This window comes from Mirounga angustirostris, unplaced genomic scaffold (genome assembly GCF_029215605.1).
Source record: "Mirounga angustirostris isolate CCGP_5_RB_7025 unplaced genomic scaffold, mMirAng1.0.hap1 SCAF_13, whole genome shotgun sequence".
Taxonomy (NCBI): domain Eukaryota; kingdom Metazoa; phylum Chordata; class Mammalia; order Carnivora; family Phocidae; genus Mirounga; species Mirounga angustirostris.
In genome coordinates this window covers 5,555,464-5,575,495 of record NW_026991721.1, presented here as the reverse complement: position 1 = coordinate 5,575,495, position 20,032 = coordinate 5,555,464, and positions in this window count along the sequence as shown.

Below are 20,032 nucleotides of genomic sequence, written 5' to 3'. Positions count from 1 at the left end.
CCTTGAAGGACAGGTTTCCTGAGGAAGAGGGTCACGTGACCAGAGGTAGGCCTGATGTTTAATTTTAATTCAACCCTCTCCGCATTTCACTGGGGACACATGCTAGGAGGTCAAGGTTAGAGAAGAACTGCTCTCGGCGCAGAGGGGAAGCCAGATGGGGTCAGGGAGACGGAGGATACAGTGGTATGCAGGGAGGGGGCTCCTGGGGCCACCGCGCAGAGGGGGATGTCAGCACGTGCCCAGTCTCAGCGGGTTCCTGCAGGGGAGCAGCTGAGTCAGGAAAACTCACTGGCTTTCCCTCCGCCTTGTCCCACCCTTGGTTGCTCTCCTTTACTTTCTTCCAGAGCTCATCACCCTATGGGACGGTCTTGTGTGTCTCCCCACCGGACTTCCAGCTCCCCAAGAGCACAGACTGGGTTTGTCGGATTCCTCTGTGCCTCAAACAGTGCCAGCTTATAGGAAGCACTAAAGAAATACCCGCGGGATGAACTGAGGCTCACACCCAGTCCTGCCTGGGTTACCACGTAAATCTCCTTGCCTTCTTCCTCCTCCTCACCCCTGCCCTCATGGCCATTCTCCCCAGCACGGATCCAGTCACATCACCTTGAGCCTTCGGCAGCCCCTCTGCCCAAAGAAGGTCATCCAGCTTCCCCAGCTGGGGGCTTGAATTCTCCTACATCTGGCTGCCGCCCACCTCCCCTGCCTCAGGCTGGGACATCTGACACTCCAGCCAGACCGGTGAGCACTACAGACCAGTCCAAGCCTCTGAGCCTTTGCTCAGGCTGTTGGCCCACCTCGGTATGCCCTTCCTCCTGATCACTGCCTGTTCAAATCCCCCCCTCCATCTGCAAATCCTTCAGAGCCCAGCTCAGACACCCCCTTGCCCAGGAAGCCCGTGGACCTGCCGACTCATCCACTCCCCTGCACGGCACGCACCCCATAGGGTCCGTTGACTTTACACGGGCCCCTTGGCTAGGGAACTGGGCTCTGCTTCCCTGCTGTGGGAACGACTGGATTGGGCTCCTTGAGATGACAGTCTGGTGGCAGACTGGGCAGGATGGCTGGGCGGGCGGGGGCGGGAGACCAGTTGGGCAGCCGCAGACGTCCAGACACGACCCGAGAAACAAGCCCACACAGGTCAAGGCTGGGTGACTTCTGGGCTGGGAAGCCAAGGCGGCGGCCCCGGGTGGACTGCGGGAAGGGTGGGGACGCTGAGAGTGAGGGAAGAATGCAGGCCTCTCCCCTGCGTGAGAAACTTGGAGAAGGCGAGCCCCTTCCCTGTTGGCGGCGCTGGGAGAGGTGGATGTGGCCAGGCTGCCCCACACGGCCACCCAGGTGTCACAGGAGGGCACAGTGAGTGGCAGCCCTTGGAGACGCCTGGCCGAGGAACCAGGGTTGTTATTTTGGGTTGCTGTTCTCCTCCGCACCCGCCAAGCCCCCCTTTCAGTTCCTCACAACCCGGCCGGGCAGGGCGGCGGCCAGACTAGTGGGAGCCCAGGGAAGGCACAGCCCAGAGGCCAGCCAGGGCCAAGAGCCACAAACCGCAGTGTCTTCGTGTCTCCACACCGCCTCCGCCAGCCTTGGGGTTGTCTGCCGGGAAAGCGAGGGGTGGGGGTGGGGACCCCAAGTCACCTCCTCCAGAACAGGCACTCCCTGGCATCCTTCGGCGGGAGGGTGGGGCACACTCCGTGAGTCACAAAGCTTCCCTCTCACTCTGCCTGTGCGGCACCCTGAGCCCCACATCTGGGTGCAGGGAGGAGAGGGCGGCGGCCAGATCACCCCACTTTGGGCCACTCTCTTTGTTTTCTCTGGCTTCCTTCTGCTCCTGGGGGCCCTTCTTTTGGAGGCTGAGAACTCATGGCCCCCCCAGGAAGTCATCCCAAAGCCCCTGGTGATGGAACCAACAAAACCTGAGAGCAGGCTGAGGGGCAGAGAGATCCACCATCCACGAGAGCAGGATAGCTGACTGGCCACCCTGCATGCCTTCTAGGGCTTGATCTCCAACTAAATGCTTCCGTTTAACAGGTCAGATTTGGCCCAACCCTCCGACCCTCCGAGGGGAGGCAGGAGGATGGGCTGGAATTTCCTGTGGGGCTCGCGTCTGTGGAGACACCAAGCCTGGTCCTAATCACAAGGCAGACACTTGATGCATTTGTTTAGGAAATACGTATTGGCTGTCCACCATGTGCCGTCCCTGTTCCAGACACTGAACACCAAGCAGGGGCATGTGGGAGTGAGCAGGACGTGGCCCATGCCTTCCAAACCTCCATCCTCCACCCTCCCTGGGAGTTCCAATGTGGACACAACCAGTGGGGGAGGGAGCATGCATCTTCAGCCTGCTTCTCCCATTGAGATAAATAAGAGGGGAGCTGGGGATGGGGGGGTTGCTGAATGTAAGACAAAGAGCTCTCCCCTCACACCCACAAATCTGAAACAGGGTTGTTCTAGGACCGGTGCTCCTGTCTGCCCACCAGAAGAGCATCACAGAGCCCTGTCTGGCCAGGCAGTCTGTCAGTGACATTCTGCACATCCTCCCTCATTCAGTCCTCATCATCCCCTCACTTCAGAGAGGAGGAAACCGTTTCAGAAAGCTAAAGAGTGGGACCAAAAGCAGTGAATGGGCGAGCTGGGCTCTTGCACGCAGGACGGGACTCCCAGCCCAGGCTCCGGACCTCCGCTGGGCACTGGCCAGGTAGCCGGACCTCCACCAGCAGAGGGCAGCAGGGTCCAAGGAGAGGAGCCTTTCCCCAGGACAGGGGAGGCCGGCGCGCAGGCCAGGAGAGGACACCTGCCCCATCACCCCGCCTGGAGCACTGTGGGGCACCACGCACTCCCACGAGCCGCCACCCACTAGCCGTGCCCATCCCAACATTTTACCGAAGAAAAAACAGGCTCGGAGTGGCCAAGGACTTGACCGTTCAGCGAGTATGGGAGGCCTTAGAATGAAAATCATGCTGGGGCTCTAGCGTCAGAATCTAGGATTAGAATCCCAGCGCGGCACTTACACCTCACAGGATTACGGTCAAGTGCGTGGGCTGGAGTGAGATCAAAGGAGGCCACTCGCCGGAAGCGCTGTTCACGGGCCCACGGAACCCAGGCTCGCTTAATTTCCTCGGCGCTACACCTGGGGAGGCAGATGGGGGTCTTGGCTCCTGACTTCCCCTCCCTTGACCCCACCCCAGAATTTATAACATAGTTGTGGGAGATCATCAAAATACTTTAGAACGTCAAGGAACCCAAGGGAGCGCTCCTGGAAAGTAAAGCACTGTGGGCTGGCACCTGGGGGCACGCCCTCCCCTGGTCAGAACTATCCTGGGGGGCTGGCGGAGGAGGGAAGGGAAGAAGGGGAGGATCTGGAGGACTGTGGGGTCCTTCCTGCTGGAGAACTAGCCCATGCAGAGCCACAGACCCTGTGATGGGGGCCGGAGGGTGCTGGGAAAGGTGAGCAGAATCTCGACTGTCTTCTCCCAGTGCTCCCTCCAGGTGCAGGTGCTTTATCCTGTGACAAAAGGCTGCCTCCACAGTACCTGAGACATCCCGCAGGACTCCCTGCTGGCCAGTCCCCCACCTTCAGGCACCCCGGGCTCTCCAACTCTTTTCACTTCCCCACCCCAGCTCTTCCGCCGCGCCCCTCCCCCCAATAAAGAGTGCTTTAGGCTGTTGTCACTGGTTGGGTGCCTAGATTCATGGCGTGCAACTTCCCATTCACCCCACCTTTATCCCTGCCCCTACCCCAGCCCAGGGACCCCCTGACCAAAGGGTGGAGGGGCAGATCGAAATGCCCCATGGTCCCAGTGGCGACCTGCGGGACACACCATGAAGAGCTTCTCTTTCCAGTCTCACTGCTCCCACTCCCTCCTCCTGCTTCCTGGGGTCTCCTCCTTAACTAACTTTTCTGTTTCTTGTGGTTGTTCCATTTGCTTGTTTTGTTTGTCTATTCATTCACGCACTAGACAATTCTTTCCTGAGCACCTCGCAGCCCAGTCCCTGGACTGCCCCCTGGTTTCTTGATTCTCTGTGCAGCCTTACTGGGAGGCAGCACCCCTTCTTCTGTGGAAGCTGGACCACCCACTGGACCCTCACTCTGTCCTTAACCTGGCAGCTAGGACATCACCAATATCGACTCCTCTTGCTATCTCTCCCACACTTAAGACTTTGAATCTGGAGGGCGACAAAGAGGAACGTTTAAATTCATTCTGGTGACATGGGCAATATTTTTTTTCTTTAACAAGTATATAGGGCTCACTACCTGCCAAACTCATTAAGTCCTCATAACCACCGTACAATTCTGAATTCTGGGGTTTTTTTTCCCCAAAATTTTAGCCTAAAATAAAAACAAAAACAAAACCTGTTTTTAGTCTACACATTCTTATTATTTTGGAACAATCTTAGATTTAAATAAGAATTACAAAAATAGTACATCAAGTCCCCATAAACCCTTCACCTGGCTTCCCCTAATGTTAACACTCATTTATCAAAACTAAGAAACTAACATTAACACAGTACATTAAACTCTGGACCTTACTCAGGTTTCACCAGCTTTTTCACAAATGTCTCCTTTCTGTTCCAAGATCCCATCCAGGATACCATGGTGCATTTAGGTGAATATCATTCTTAGTGGCTGCATGTTATTTCCTCTAGTGAATATTCTAACAAGTTTTTTAAAAAACTATCCGCTGCTGCACATTTTCTGCATTGTTTCTAGTTTTACTTTGGAACACTTATTTTGTAAGAAATGAAAACAAGAAAGCTTTATTCAAAAACAAGTGCTGGTTCACACCTGGGGTTTGGGCACCAAATGAAACAAAACAAAAAACAAGTTCTATTTAAATAGTAGCCTGGCTGATCAGTAGTGTGTTAACCACTCAGTGGCCCCGTACCACCTCCAAGCACACCTGGTGCTCAGGAAAGGAGAAAGGTTGGGGGACCCGCCCAAGATCACATAGGGCTGGTGGGGACAGGGTTCAGGTCTTCCTGCCCCTAAATCCTACTGGAGTTGACTGGCTGTTCTCTACATGAAACTCTATCGAAGGGCTAGTGCAGCTTTATTCAGAATTGTTGTTGTTGTTTTTTTTTAAAGATTTTATTTATTTATTTGAGAGAGAGAGAATGAGAGAGAGAGAGCATGAGAGGGGGGAGGGTCAGAGGGAGAAGCAGACTCCCCGCTGAGCAGGGAGCCCAATGTGGGACTTGATCCCAGGACTCCAGGATCATGACCTGAGCCGAAGGCAGTCGCTTAACCAAATGAGCCACCCAGGCGCCCAAAAAAAAAATTTTTTTTAAGATTTTATTTATTTATTAGAGAGAGAGTGAGAGAACAGGAGAGGGGGAGGAGCAGAGGGAGAAGCAGACTCCCCACTGAGCAGGGAGCCCGATGTGGGACTCGATCCCGGGACTCCAGGATCATGACCTGAGCCGAAGGCAGTTGCTTAACCAACTGAGCCACCCAGGCGCCCTTATTCGGAATTGTTAAAGGGAGTCCAGGAATCAATAAACTAGAGAAGAAAGGTTTTAGAGAAGGAAAAACTCTGGCTTGCTCCCTGACATTTTTGGTTTTAGATACATTGATTATCAGACCTTGCGGGGGCTGCTGAAGGGCCTTTGGGGGTGGGGGAGTGGACAGAGGAGAGTGTTGCTCCTCACTTCCCACCACCCCAGTCAAGCAGGACTTTTTAGGACTCACCCCAAGCACCCCCTTTGGTGGGTCTATTCTCTACCAGCTCAATTACTACTCCCAACAACCCTAACAAGGTGGGTGCTCTTAACATAGATGCAGAAAATACAAGACTCCCTGAGATTTGAACCCAGGAAATCCATGTCTCAATCGCTACACCTCACTGGCCCCCCTGCCCCCAGAGACCCTCCAGGTTCCCCCACCCACAACCCCCAGCCCACTGAGCACCCCGCCCCTCAACTCCTTAGCTCTGATGGATGGGTCTAGTCCTCCACCACCCAACAGAGAGATGGAGGAAGTGTTTGGGGCAAGCAAAGCAGGTGCACCACAGAAGAAAAAGAAAAGGCGAAGGCAGGAAAGAAGGCAGGGGCAGAGGGAGGGGAGAAAAAATGAACAATTTGGGAAGTAATTTAGTTTTTATATTAGAAATTAATCAAAGCACTTCACCTCTGTGATCTTCCTCCCAAAACCCATGGCCCCTATCTATTTTTTATTTTATTTTAAAAAAATTTTATTTTAGGGGTGTGGAGAGATCAGGTAACTAACTGGGTGATGGACTTTAAGGAGGGCATGTGATATAATGAGCAAGGGGAATTATATAAGACTGATGAATCACAGACCTGTAAAAAAATATATATTTTTTTAAGTAATCTCTAACCCCGAGATCAAGAGTCACATGCTCCACCGACTGAGCCCCTATTTAATTAGGAGAAAAACATCAGACAAACCCCAACTGAGGGACATTCTACAGACTACCTGGCAGGTCCTCCTCAAAACTGTCATCAAAAACACATGAAATCTAAGAAACTATCACAACCAGAGGAGCCTAAGGAGATGTGACTATCAAATGTAGTGTCATGTCCTGGATGGGATCCTGGGACAGAAAAGGACATTAGGTAAAAAGTGAGGAAATCTACATAAGGTACGGACTTTAGTTAATAATGTATCAATATTGGTTTATCACTAGGGGTGTCTGGTTGGCTCAGTAAGCAGAGCATACAACTCTAGATCTCGAGGTCATGAGTTCAAGACCCATGCTGGGCATGAAGCCTACTTAAAAAAAAAATACTAAAAACAAAAGAAACATTGGTTCACTACTTGTAACAAATGTACCAGGCTAATATGAGATACTAGTAATAGGGAAACCTGGGTGCAGGGATACATAGAAACTCTGTACAATACTTTATATATATATATATATATAAATCTAAAACTTCTAAAATAAAAACATTCTTTAAGGGGGTGCCTGAGTGGCTCAGTCGGTTAAGCATCTGACTTCAATTCAGGTCATGATCTCAGGGTCATGGGATCCAGCGCCACGTCAGGGTCCTTGCTCAGCAGGGAGTCTGCTTCTCCCCTCTCCCTCTGCTTCTCTCCCTGCTCTTTCTCTCTCTCTCAAATAAATAAATAAAATCTTTTTAAAAATATTATTTAAAAAATTAATCCAAGTAGTCACCAGGAGAAATCTTGTGTTGATCAGAGACATCCTATTATCCATGCTGGGGTAAGACCCCATGATCTTTCAGCTGAGAGCCTCTAAAGACCTTAACTGTTGGAGCTGGTTTCCCTGTGTACCTTGACTGGTGTCTAGATGGCAAAAAGGCTGAGGGCAGGTCCCAGAGGCTTAGTGACACCCCCTGGGGCCTCCCTCAGAGACCTTTAATGTTCATTAAATGCACGTGCGCTATCTAAGCCTAAACTGCCCCACCTCTGGGCAAGACAGATAAATGGGTGCAATTCACGCTGACTTGTGAAATTCAAGTTCTGAGCTGAAGCCAAGACCCAAAAGAGCCAGGGGAGACCTCCTGAGGTTTAAGCAAACAGACGCTGGCCTCTGACAATAGAAATGTAAACAGACCCTGATGGGCTTGCTCACACGTTTTCACTCTCTGACGCACCCGCCAAAGCCCAAGTCCCCTGACCCCAGGAGTCTGGGGAAGCCAGGACACAGCCTTCAATTATCCAGATCTAAGTACTCTGTCCCAGACGAACTCAATTCGGAGCCCCAGGGCATGACCCCGCCCCTGGGCTGACCGCCTGCCCTAGGGACCCCTGGCTGGGACGGCCCAAGACAGCCCCTCCTAAGGTGTTTGGGCTGTAGGCCGAACAGCTCCCAGGGCCTCTCCAAGCTCGCTGGCCCCTCTTCCCACCCCTCTGCCGGCCTCGTCAGCAGAAGGGATTATGGCACGCATTAAAAGCCTGCCGGGGCGGGGCGGAGATTGCAGGGCCTGTGTCAGGGAGGCTGAGGCCGCTGGGGCACGAGGCACAGCTGTCCACTGGTCAGCAGGGGCCCCAAACCCCTCCACTCAGCTGGCCGGAGCCTCTCTGAGCCTCTGGCCCAAGTTCTACCTGGTCCAGCCTCACAGGGCAGTGGTCTGTGGTCACTATGCATGGGGCTGGGACCTGGAATGGAGGGTCGTGGTGGAGGCGAGGGAAGAATTTCGGGCTAAGCCAGGCAGGGGGACCCTGGAGAATTTTTGCCTCCAGACTGAGGGTAGAGCAGGGCAGGGCGAGAACCACAGGTGGGATGGAGGATGCCCCAGCATAAGTTCGGGTTGAAAACTAGTCAGGGCCAGGACGGAGACTCTTCCCCTAAGGAGCAAAGACCCAACTCCAACTCGTGCCCCCACCCTGGTTCCCTTCCCCTGAAGCTGCTCTGTCAGCTCCCACCAAGTACACGCCTGACGCCTAGGACATCACCGTCACTCAGAGCTGTGGGCAAGACTCAGGACAAATCTCCCGTTGCGAAGAGACCCTGGCCCCACAGCCATGTACCCACTTTTTAGAGGAGGCTCTGCCCCAGTCCCAGAAAGCTGCCCTGACTAGCCCTCCTTTGGAAACTGCCCTGGAGAGGGGAGCTTCCGCCCCAGTAGGAGCTCCCGGGGAGCCTGCTGGGATGCGAGAGAGACTGGGGATCACTGCACCTGTGAGCACGGAGTAGCCCTCCTGCAGTGGGGCCACGCTCTGCTGCTTGCCCTTGGCTGCAGCCCCTGCCAACCCCTGGCCCACCTGGGCACAACTGCTGAGGGGGATACGGAAAAGGCATCTTAGGGGCGCCTGGCTGGCTCAGTCGGTGGAGCACGCGACTCTTGATCTTGGGGTCCATCCTGAGTTCGAGCCTCACATTGGGTGTAGCGATTACTTAAAAAAAAATCTTTAAAAAGAAAAATGAAAGAAAAGGCACTTTAGGCTCTGGCTGGGACCTCTCTCAGAAGTGAGCAGAATTTCAATTTAACACACTTGTCGTGCCCATCTTAGGGAATCTCGAGACGAAGTGAAGCTTGAGTTGTGCACTCCAGAAGGGCACCCTGTAAGGAGCAGCTCTTTATCTGGCACATCACCTCAGGACCTGAAGAGCCATGGCGTCACCCCGGGCACAGCTAAGCTGTGAAGGCTCAGGGCTTCGTCCAAGGGGATTGCTGTCCTCAGACCTGTCACAAGACTATGAGGCCCCAGGCTGCGTCTGGGCCCCTGAGAGCACATGGCTGCCTGAAACTCAGTGTCCTTATGCAAACATAGGTCAAAGAGGACAATGGACATGGGGTATTTTCTGGTGATAATTCTAGGGCTGTAGCACAGTTGTGTTAACTGGAACCTGCTGAGCCTTGCAAGGAGAGAGGAAGGGGCAGGAGTGGTGGGCAGGCAGGACCGCTGGGCATGGGGGAGGCAGGTGCCCGGAGGCTGGGCGCTGGGTGGATAGTAGCCGGCAGGCAGGAAGGAGGAGCATGTGGGGGTGAGGCTGCGGGAGGCAGGGCTTGCCTTTCCATGGCAGGATCAGACCACACTACTCTGCTTCCCACAGCCTCCTCCACTCCCAGGCAGCTGCCACGCCCTTCCCCAGCAGCTGTCACCTCCCTCTATCATTTACTGCAGCCTTTTTCATCTCCTCCACTGGACTGTGCTTCTGTTCGAGAGAAAGGGCTGTGTCTTCCTCACCCTATGCAAACCTAGGGTTCTCTAGCACCTGACACAGTGACTCCCATCTTGGGCTCCTCCGCATGTCAGGTGGACGTGTCTCATCCTTTGGCCTGCAGCAGTGCCTGTCCCTCTCCCACCTTGCCATCCCCCAGTCTGACGATGCCCAGGGACAGTTCTTCCTCACCATGTTCCTGCACCCCACCCAGGCCTGCCCATCAAGTTCACTTTCTTGGGAGAGGCCCCTCTGCAGCCTTCCGAGCAGCCAGCAGCCCTCTGAGCACTTCATTCACACTTGTCACAGAACACAGGCAGCCTTCTCTGTGTTAATAGAGCAGGAACACAACCTCACCTGTATTTTTTTTCAATGTATTTATTTAAGTAATCTCTACGCCCGATGTGGGGCTTGAACTCACAACCCTGAGATCAAAAGTTGCATGCTCTACCAATGGAACCAGCCAGGCGCCCCAATAAAAGTTTAAAGGGCATCTCTGGCAGCCAGTGAAGGCCAGGGAGGTCGGTGAGATGATGCTGCTTTATGGGGGGGCTCCCCTCTCCTGCCACCTTCCTCCCACCTCTAAGCCAAGCAGGCTGCCTCTGCTCAGGCTGCCTCCTCCTGGGGTTGGACCTTGGCACAACAGGTTCTCTTTCCAGCTGGCCTTCCTTTACCACATCTGCAAGTTCAAGTTCAAAACACATCATGCCTAGAGAGCCTTAGTGGAGAACGTCACTCAAGTCTGAGGACATTCTCTCTCTGGAACTGACCGCTCTCCTCTGATGCCCACCATCCCGTCCATGTCCCAGCTCTCTCGAACCCATAGGACCCTCCCTCCACTGCATTCCACAGCCCTGGATGGGATGGCCCACCCGCGGCTCCTCAGCAACACACATTCTATGTCTCTGCCCGAACTCCTTGGAAGTGCTGGGGAACTCATGGCCTCTGGAGGCCACCGTCCACCAATGACAGATGGCAGTTGGTGGGTAAATGAAACTGTGAGGCTTCTTCTACACTGTCTCCCAGAGGCCCTAGCCAGGCTGAGCTCCTGTAACTCACTGTAGTAGCTTGCTTGATGATGCACCTCTGTTGGCCTTCTTCTCTTCCTTGTCTTAGCCCCCACTTCCCTATCAGTGCTCCCTAGGACTTCCCACATCAACTACTTGCACTTGAACCCTTGTTTTGAGTTTTGCTTCTGGGTGAACTCAAACGAAAACACACTCACCTGCTTATGTTAAGACTGGAGCCCGTCCCGTTTGTCTTTCTATCCTCCGTACCTGGCATACAGTATGGGGCACGTAGGAAACTAAAATGATGAACCAACCTGCGGTTCTTCTGAATTCCTCCTTGGACTCCACATCCGCACAGGAATCTGACAGCATCCTCAACCTCTAGTCTACAGGATTGAACTCTCAGATTTAGTCAGAGTTCTTCGTTGCGAGCAACAGAAAGGGACCCCAGCTAACCAAAGCAGAGAGGAATTTAAGTATGCGCATCTGCAGAGGGAGCTGGCTCTCAGAACTGACTGAGGGGCTGAAGGACCACATTTGGGTTGGTGGGAAGCCAGGGAGCTTCGCCTGGCTCAGGATCAACATCCTGAAAGAGAGGGTCTGCCAGGTCAAACCTAAGTCACAACCCCCCTCCAGAATGCATTGGATGAGGTGAGGAGGGCTGGCCCCTTCAACTTCATGGAAGGAAGACACCACTACTCTCCCTTAAGACCACCCGTGAGGCCTCTCCAACCCTTCCTCTTCAACCCTTTTGAATGGAGTTGGATGAGGACCACCAAGAAATGCAGCGTTCATCAGCCTCTCTTCAGGCTTTTACTCCCACTCACAGGGTGAAGCTTAGCCTATATGAGTCACCTCCACCCTCCTCATTCCATGCCCTCTGCCAAACACGGGTCTTTCTCTGCCTCCTTTCCACTCTTCCCACTCCACTCCTCCGTCATTGTCTCAGTCTAGTCTGTGGCCATCAACCCTCCCCATTACCAGCTTCTAGCAACTGCTGACAGAGTGGGGTGCCCAGCCCTGGTGCCACAGATGCCCTATCTCTTCCCTCGGGTATAGGATACCCGTCCTTTCTAGAGCCTCTCATGGCTGCCGGCAACCAGCCAATTTCCCATCCCTGGCTAAACACACCAACAACTTCCTCTTCCTCTCCCATTGCCACCACCCGCAGGATGGGCCTTCCTGACAAAGTCACTCAATGGCCTCTTCCATCATTTCATCCCGTTTGAGTCTTCACTCCCTTGCCAATACTTGGGGCCTGCGATGTCCTCCTCTGACAGTTACTTCACAAATTCCACCTCTTTCCTGGCAAGCCCTCTAGTTGGTTCCTATGCCCTCGGCCCCTACCCAGTGGCCTCCTCTCACATTCATTACCTTCACAAGCATTAATGAGGAAATGGCTGTTTCCAAGGGCTGATTCCAGATGCAGTGGAGGAAACCATCACACGGAAGCCCCAGTCTTCAGGGGGCTTATCCCCAGGAGGGAGAACAAGATACTCACTGGAGATTTCCAAAACCCAAAAGATCATGTAGCAAATGCCAAACTGGGTGGGTGGTTTCCAGCACTTTGGGAATCCACATGGGGCAGCAGGAGGGCACATGTTTGGGGGCAGAGGAGGGCCTGGGGAGGAGGGAGCATAGCCTGAGCCAGTTTGGATGGGAGGAACATGCAGGAGACCTCGTTCCCCACAGGAGAGTCCAGGGGAAGCTCCAACAGTGTGAAGTTGCTGGCCAGGTGGTATGGGAAGGTCAGGGCTGCAATAGCAGTGGGAGTTCCCCCCACCTAGATGATGTTCAAAGTTAGGAGATTAAATGAGGACTTGGAGGGAAGGACGAGCTAAGGGCTGAGGGCCAGGCCTTGCAGAAAGTCCAAGGGCAATGGTGGGAGAGAAGCAGAGCTGAGCCTGAGGGAGGCAGAAACACCTGTTTATTGGTCAACTGGGGCCATCGTGGCCTGCTTTGGGCTCTTCCAAGCTCTCCTTCCTCACTGACCTCTGGCATGCCCAGGGGTCACAGAAGGTAGGCTTCCCTAATCCACCCCTTTCTCCCTCCAAAGAAGTTCAGAGCAGTAAGACATGGCTTCTGTCAGAGAGAAAGGGACTGGAGCGCCAAAGCCTACCACCCTGCCTTCTCCATCCCCAAGACAAGCTCGTTTCTTTCCCATCACAACCCCCGCCCCATCCTGTCTTCCCTCTGCTCTTGTTTTCACAGCCGAGTTCCATGAGGGAAAGGGGTACACTTGCCATCTTTGTTTCCTGTTCGTTCTCAGCTCGTGGCATTCTGACCCCACCCCTCCACCCCCATCTGCACTGACACTTTTGTCAAAGGTGACGTCATAATGGTTCCCCACCCAGGGGTGGTCCTCCAGCTGCATCCTACCCCTCCCTCCTGCTTGACACTCTACCCCATGCTGCTTTTCTTCTTTGGGTCCTACCTCTCTGGTCTTTCCTTCTCAGCTATTTTCACGGGCTCCTCTTTCTTGGCTGGACACTTCCTACATTGATTCACTCTTCAAGCAATAACTGAGCACCTTCAAAGGGCTGGGCACAGTCCTCCTAGCTGCAGCCCTATCCCTGCAGTTCTGGTCTCCTACACTTTCTGTGGGCCATCATGTGCCTCCCATGGTCTGGGTGCAGACTGTTCTCCACTCCAGCCCTGGCGGAGCCCCAGTCTCATCCCATCCTCTTGGCCCGCCCCTGCTTCTTCTAGATTCCCCATTTCGGGGGGCGCACAGCAAATGCAGCTGAGGCAGCAGCATAGCAGTGACCCCTCCCTCTGCCTCACTTCCCACATGGTCCCGTGTGTGACCAGACCCTGTGGAAGTTGTCCTCTACCTCTCCTCTCTCCTCTCTATACCAGACTTACTGCCCGAGGCCATAGCCTGAAATTCTCTCAGAGTGATCCACGGAACACCTGAATTTTCTCTCCAGCATTCTGTTTTTGCATGAGAGTTCTTTCTGAAATATAAACTTGACCTTGTCATCTCCTTGCGTTCATGACCACCGTGGGCTGCCCCTGCCCTGAGAGTATACTTCCAGCTTGTGGGAAGCTCTGTATGACCCAGTCTCACCCCTCTGACTCCATCTCATACCAGTCTCCACCTCGGCCCCTCTGGTTTGCTGCCTTTTGTCTACATGAATGCCTGCTCTCACTGAGTGCCTTTGCTCAAGCACTTCCCTTTCTCTGGAATGTTCCTTTCTGTTATACAATCTCAACTCCAAGGTCATTTCCTTGGAGAAGTTTTCCTATTTTCTTTATAGAATTTTCCTGATAATTAATTTGCTGTGGTTCTCCCGGCTAACTGTGAGCTCGGTTTTATTTCACAGACTCGTAGAGCACTTCCTATGGTCCAGGTGCTATTCTAGCATGGGGACTGTTAACCCATTTAGATCCTGTAACGGCCACCTTACGAGGAGGGACTCGTCCCCATTTTACAGATGAGGAAACTGAACCCCAAAGAGCTCTGTGGCTTGAGCAAAGTGACATATTCACTGCGCGATGCAGCTGGACTGGGAATACAGTCAGTGCATCTCCAGGGTCCCCGCCGGACCACACACCAGCCACCTGCCTGTCATATCCACGGTATTCTCAGGGCCTACAGCAGTGCCTGCTACCTAATGGATCCTCAGTAAATATCTGCTGCCTGGATGACTGAATACCTGCTGGGATCCAAGGGAGACTGGGGGTCACTGCGCCCCCATCTGCTTGCTGAATATGGTGGGAGAGGTCCTCTAGGGTAGAATTCCCCCACCTCTGCATGCTCAGCTTTTGTTGGCTGTCCTGCTATGTCCAGAGCATGCCAGAGGTAGGAAATGCCCTTCCCCCATTGTCTTCTTGGTTAACATCAAAGCCCTAGTAACTTTCAAGCATCACCTCCTCCAAGAAGACTTCCCTGACTGGACACCCCTCCCCCCACAGTAGAATTGGCCCCTCCCACCTTTGTGCCCTCACAGTATCCTGTACAGACCGTGTATGTATCCTGCACAGACCCGATGTCCACCATGGCACTCATCCTAGTTTATACTTGATGTATATATAGTTATAATTTAGACCCTTTCTGTTTCAAAGGGTCTCAGTTTAGAGGCTAATTTATATGGTCACTTGACCTCCCCCCCCCCCCCACAACATGGTCTTGTGCACACCCATGTTGCAATCAACCCCAGTGCCAAGTACCGAGTCTTGCAAAGGCTGGTGCTCTTTCTGGGGAAGGAACAAATGAATGATGCTAGATCCAATGGTTAAAACTGCCATCAATTTGAGTAGCAGCAGAAAAAAGCAGCTATCAGAAGACATGGTTTATAGTTCCAATTTCATTACTAAACTAGCTGCATGACCTTGGCCAAGCTGTTTAACATCGTTGGGTCTCAGATGGCCAGTTTTTAAAATGAGTGGGTTGGATTAAATGACCTCCAAGCTCCATGCCAGCTCTAAGATTCTGTGATTCAATGCTAATGTCCCCTCATAGATGAGGACCTAACAGACTATAAGGGAGTAGTGCAGCACTAAGTGAGTGTACCAGGAAGTCCTAGAAAATAGACAAAAGCATTGCTGCAGCTCCTGAAGTGTCTAGAAGCACCCCCACTTCTCCCTCTCCCAGCCCTGCCATGCTGTTGTCTGTCTAGGCAGGTTGACGGTTTTGACGTAGTTGGCTTTTTTCCTTTTTAAACGGTAAGCTCCTTGAGGGCGAGGTCCAAGTTTTAGGCTTTAAGATCTTGAGGACCTAGCAGGGAGTTAAAAACTGGCATGTATTTCGTGGTTGATGATGCTGATGGTCATTCGGAGATCCAATCAAATGTGAGACAGTGGGTGGTCGGTTTCATCAGAAGTGCACTAGAGAATGAAGAGACGGTATCGAAAATTAGGGACATTGTTCTCCTATCAATACCAGACAAATTACATGCCTGTGTATTAAGGAGTGACTTAAATGCATATAGAAAGAAATATGGTCCCTTCAAGAGGAATAATGTGGATTCAGAAAAAGAAAGACATTGCAGATTCTATATTTATCTTCCAGCAAGCTGGATTTGAGAATTCAATTTGCCCACTTTTCTGAATTGGTTGACTATAAAAATGCATGAAATACAGGAAATAGGGGTGCCTGGGTGGCTCAGTTGGTTAAGCGACTGCCTTCGGCTCAGGTCATGATCCTGGAGTCCCGGGATCAAGTCCTGCATCGGGCTACCTGCTCAGCAGGGAGTCTGCTTCTCCCTCTCCCGCTCCCCCCTCTTGTGCTCTTTCTCTCTCTCACTCTCTCTCTCAAATAAATAAATAAAATCTTAAAAAAAAAAAAAAGAAATACAGGAAATAGTAAATGGGGGCGCCTGGGTGGCTCAGTCGGTTAAGCATCTGCCTTTGGCTCAGGACAAGAATCCAATCCTGGGATCCGGCCCTGCCTCAGGCTCCCTGCTCGGTGGGGAGTCTGCTTCTCCCTCTCCCTCTGCTCCTCCTGCTCATTTTCTCTCTCGAGCATACTCTCTCCCTCTTTCTCAAATAAATAAATGAAAAATCTTTAAAAAAAGAAGGAAATAGTAAATGAGTACTAAATGCTGAAATGAAACAGAAAATGCTTAAATATATTATGGAAAATACTAACATTTACGCAAAACATAAGCTTTCACCATTATAAACATGTTTATTAAAAGAATGGATATTGGTAAATCTTGTAATCAGTTTTAGTAATAAAGGCTAAGGCATAGACATATAGTGTCTCCCAGTTTCCTCAAACCAAGAAATTATACAGGGATAGAAAGTTTACCAACAAGATGATAACTAGATCAATGGTAGAAGCAGAACTAGTAATGGTGACAAAATCAAAACATGAACTCCAAGCTGGGTGGCAAATCAAGTATAATTGCAAAAAAAACACATGAAAATCTCACCTTAAATGCAGTCAATATTTTCTTGTGGTTCCCCCAGGGAGTGTGAAAATAGATTTCGCCAGAAAGAAAAAGACAACCGAATACATTTCAGAGTTTAAATATTTAGCAAGCATTTGGGGGAAAAAAGATCATCATTTTAAAATTACACACGTCCAATATATGAACAAGATAATTAAAGAGGCATTTGGAAAAAAGAAGTTGGGGATATTAAGCTCATAATCTGACATTGAAAGCTGTGCTTCCAATATGAATTCTGAAGATGACACCCAGAAACTGGAGGTGGTAGAGGTCAGTGGAGCAGAGAGACTAGATCACAAGAAAAACTGGAGTAAAGAGAGGGAAGCACTTGGCCTAAGATTTGCATCCTTACCTCCTGGTAGCGACTTTGGGTTCCATCAGCTCTATTCCAGCTGAAGTGACAAGCCGCAAGAACAGTTCACCTCCAACAATTGCTGTCCCATCAACCCTCTGCCCCAGAACCTATGTGCCTCTCTTACTCTACCAAAACCAAACCTATCTGCAAAGGTTCAAAGCCCTCCAGTCTCTCAAAAGCATCACCACACTACTTTATTCATGGAGTCAGTAAACACGGACAGATGAGTGCCAGCCATGCCTGGCACTGTTGGAGGCATCTGGGATCTAGCAATGAACATGAACAAAAATGTGCAACTTTCCCTCTCCCCTGGGGCCCACATCCAAGTGGAATTCTCTCTCCAGTTCCTGTTGTCTACATGATCATCTGGTGGTTGACTGTAATGGTAATTGTTCTCTAAGCATGTTACCTCTTCACGGTATGTCCTCCATGATGTGAAGTCTTCAAGGGTAAAAAGCCAAGCTTTCTAATTTTTCAAATCTCCTGTTTCCATCTTAGCACTCAATTTAGTGTTGGGCACAGGGTCCTCAGTAGCAAAAAAACCCTTCATGTAGGAAAAAAAGAAATGAGAAAAAATAGGAGAACCATTGATCCTGTGTAAATGTGTTGTCTTCTAGCCTCCATGGGGTGTTCGTGTGCATTAGTCCATTTGATTCCACAATAATCCCAGCAGGAAACAGGGCAGGAATCGTTATCTCTGTTTTATTAAAGAGAGAACAGGGTTCCTGATAGGTTAAGGGCCTGGGCTAATAACATACATCTGGTAAGAACCTCTCACAAATCGGCCAAAGAAGAACCAGACTTAGCCGAAGCTGACAAAAGGCAATGGATGTTCTTGAAGAAGATGGGCAAAGATCAGACCCACTAGGCAGATCCAGGAACAGGCCTAAGTGTCTAGGCAACTAGCCCCTTGGGGATGTGGCTGCAGCACTGCAAACTCTCAGCAGTTTAGCCAGTGAGCAAGCATAAGGTTGCAAACAGACCTGAAAACCCCCAGGGTGCCAGAAAGAGCCCCCAACCAAGCGCAAGTGTGGTGGCGCACAGGGCTTGGCATCTTTCAAGACCCACTCCTGGAAAAGGCAGGGAGTCCTCCCTTTTAGAAGTGGGAGTGACGGTGGCCTGGCCCCAAGGTGAAGCAAGGCTGCTAAAAAGAGCAGGTGGATCCCAGATGCTGCTGCAGCTGCCCTCACAGCGGAAGTCAACCCCACAAGTCAGGAGAGGCAGGTCCGCACAAAGGCAGGCTACATGCCCAGAAAAAATGGCAGCAAGGAGGCATTGGGCCAGGGAGGGCGGTGGTCCCATAGTTCTACAGACGGGATCAACCATGGTCCATGAAACTTACAAGAATCTCATGTGCCATTCATGTTCAATGATACGACAATCCTCAGGGCATTTCTGGCTTCCATTTTTCCTCCTGATCAATTCAGATTTTACTTCCATACTCAAAAGAAAGCTTTCTATCCCTTAAAACTCACAATCACCCAACACCTGGTTTTTTACCTCTCCTAAGTTTGACACAGTATGTGATATTGATTTGGGAAGGTTTTTTGATGGCTACAAATGTGGCCTGGCTCCTGCCTTGAAGGAACTTATAGTCTAGTGGAAGGAGGTGGAGGGAGATGTTCAGGAAATGATTAGCAAAACTAGAGAGTATGTGATTAAGTGCTCCAAATGCATGGGTAAGGGGAAGTGGGCAAGCAAGGTCTGCTCTGCTGAGGATAGATGACAATAGGCTGAGCTGGGAGAGAGGAATGAACAAAGCAGGTGGGGATTGGCAGAGTGATGGAGAGAAGGATGGAAAGAGAGAGACCTCAGGAGGGAAGTGATGATGAGAGAGAGGCAGACAGAATCCAGGAAGAGAGGAAAATGGAGATCAGAGACATCAGGGGTGGGGAGAAAAGAAAGGCTAGGAGCTAGAAAGGGAAAGAGAAGCTCTGAGTGACTACTTATACTCCATGTCAATTTACCCTAAATACTGAAGCATCTTTACTCAAAACTTTCCTTAAAACTAGAGGTCAGAAACATAGTAAATGCTTATAAATGGAGGCTATTATGTGCCAGACATTGAGCTTTAAAACATTATTCATTTGAGAGTTAGGCATTTTCCCACTTCATAGATGAAAAACGGAGGCTTTGAAGAGTAAAAGGGTAGACCTTTAGTCTCTGACGTCAAAGCTTTTTAATCACTCGTTATGCCACCACACGGGAATCTTCAAAACGAACTTCTCTATTTTGGTTTAGACTTCCACTGTTTGGGACATCCCTATTTCCTCCTTAACATTTAAGGGATGCAGAGAAATTAGAAATAGTTTAACTTGGTTGACGAGACTATATAGTTTCCTTCCACCCACTAAAGTCTCCCAAAAGAAGTGGGTGATCTGGATTTTGACTCTTAGCATTTGTTGGGTCTCAGCTTTGCTCGAGAAGGCAGAGATTTGTTAATATCTTATTAAGGTGCCAGCTTATTCCAGCCAGGGATCCTCTTCTCAATGTTTCTAGAAGGTACTTTTCTTTCCTTCTTCCCATCCACCACTCTGCATCTCCCTGCAGCTACAGTAGAAGCCATACAGTTCATAATTCTCGTGCCCTTCTTGGGGAATCACCCAAGCTTTATTCTGGAAAATGTCTCTTTTAGGGCAAAGCAGTGAGGCTCAAAATACACCCTTGCCAATTGTGATTTTGGGAGCATCACTGCCATCTGACTATCTCTTATCTTACCCTGCACATCTGCTTTCAAATATTAACAAAGATTGCCTGTGGAAAACCCACCGTGTATATCTGTTTAAATGCTATTCCCCCCTCCCTGCCACACAGACTAGTTAACAAATGGCTTTCAACTGGAAAAGAGCTGGTTGTAATCTGACAAACCTTTACTTGCAGTTCTGTTCAAAGTAAGTATGACTGTTATTGCTCTGAGAGACTTCTTAGGTTTCCTCCCAGCATTCCTACCTGGGTTAAATCTATAGGAGGTATCTGCTGAAGGTGAGCAACTCACTCAGTGTTGAGGGTTAATTACTTGAGGGGCTCGGGACCTTAAGAAAAAGGGCAAGGCCAAGTTGAACTACTTTGAGAACCCCTTCTTCTCTTTGCCCCCAAGTATCCCATGGGTTATAAGGATAGGTGGGAAGTCAATAAAGCCATTTATTTTGCAAATAGCAATGAGGCCTAACACTTGCTTAATCTGAC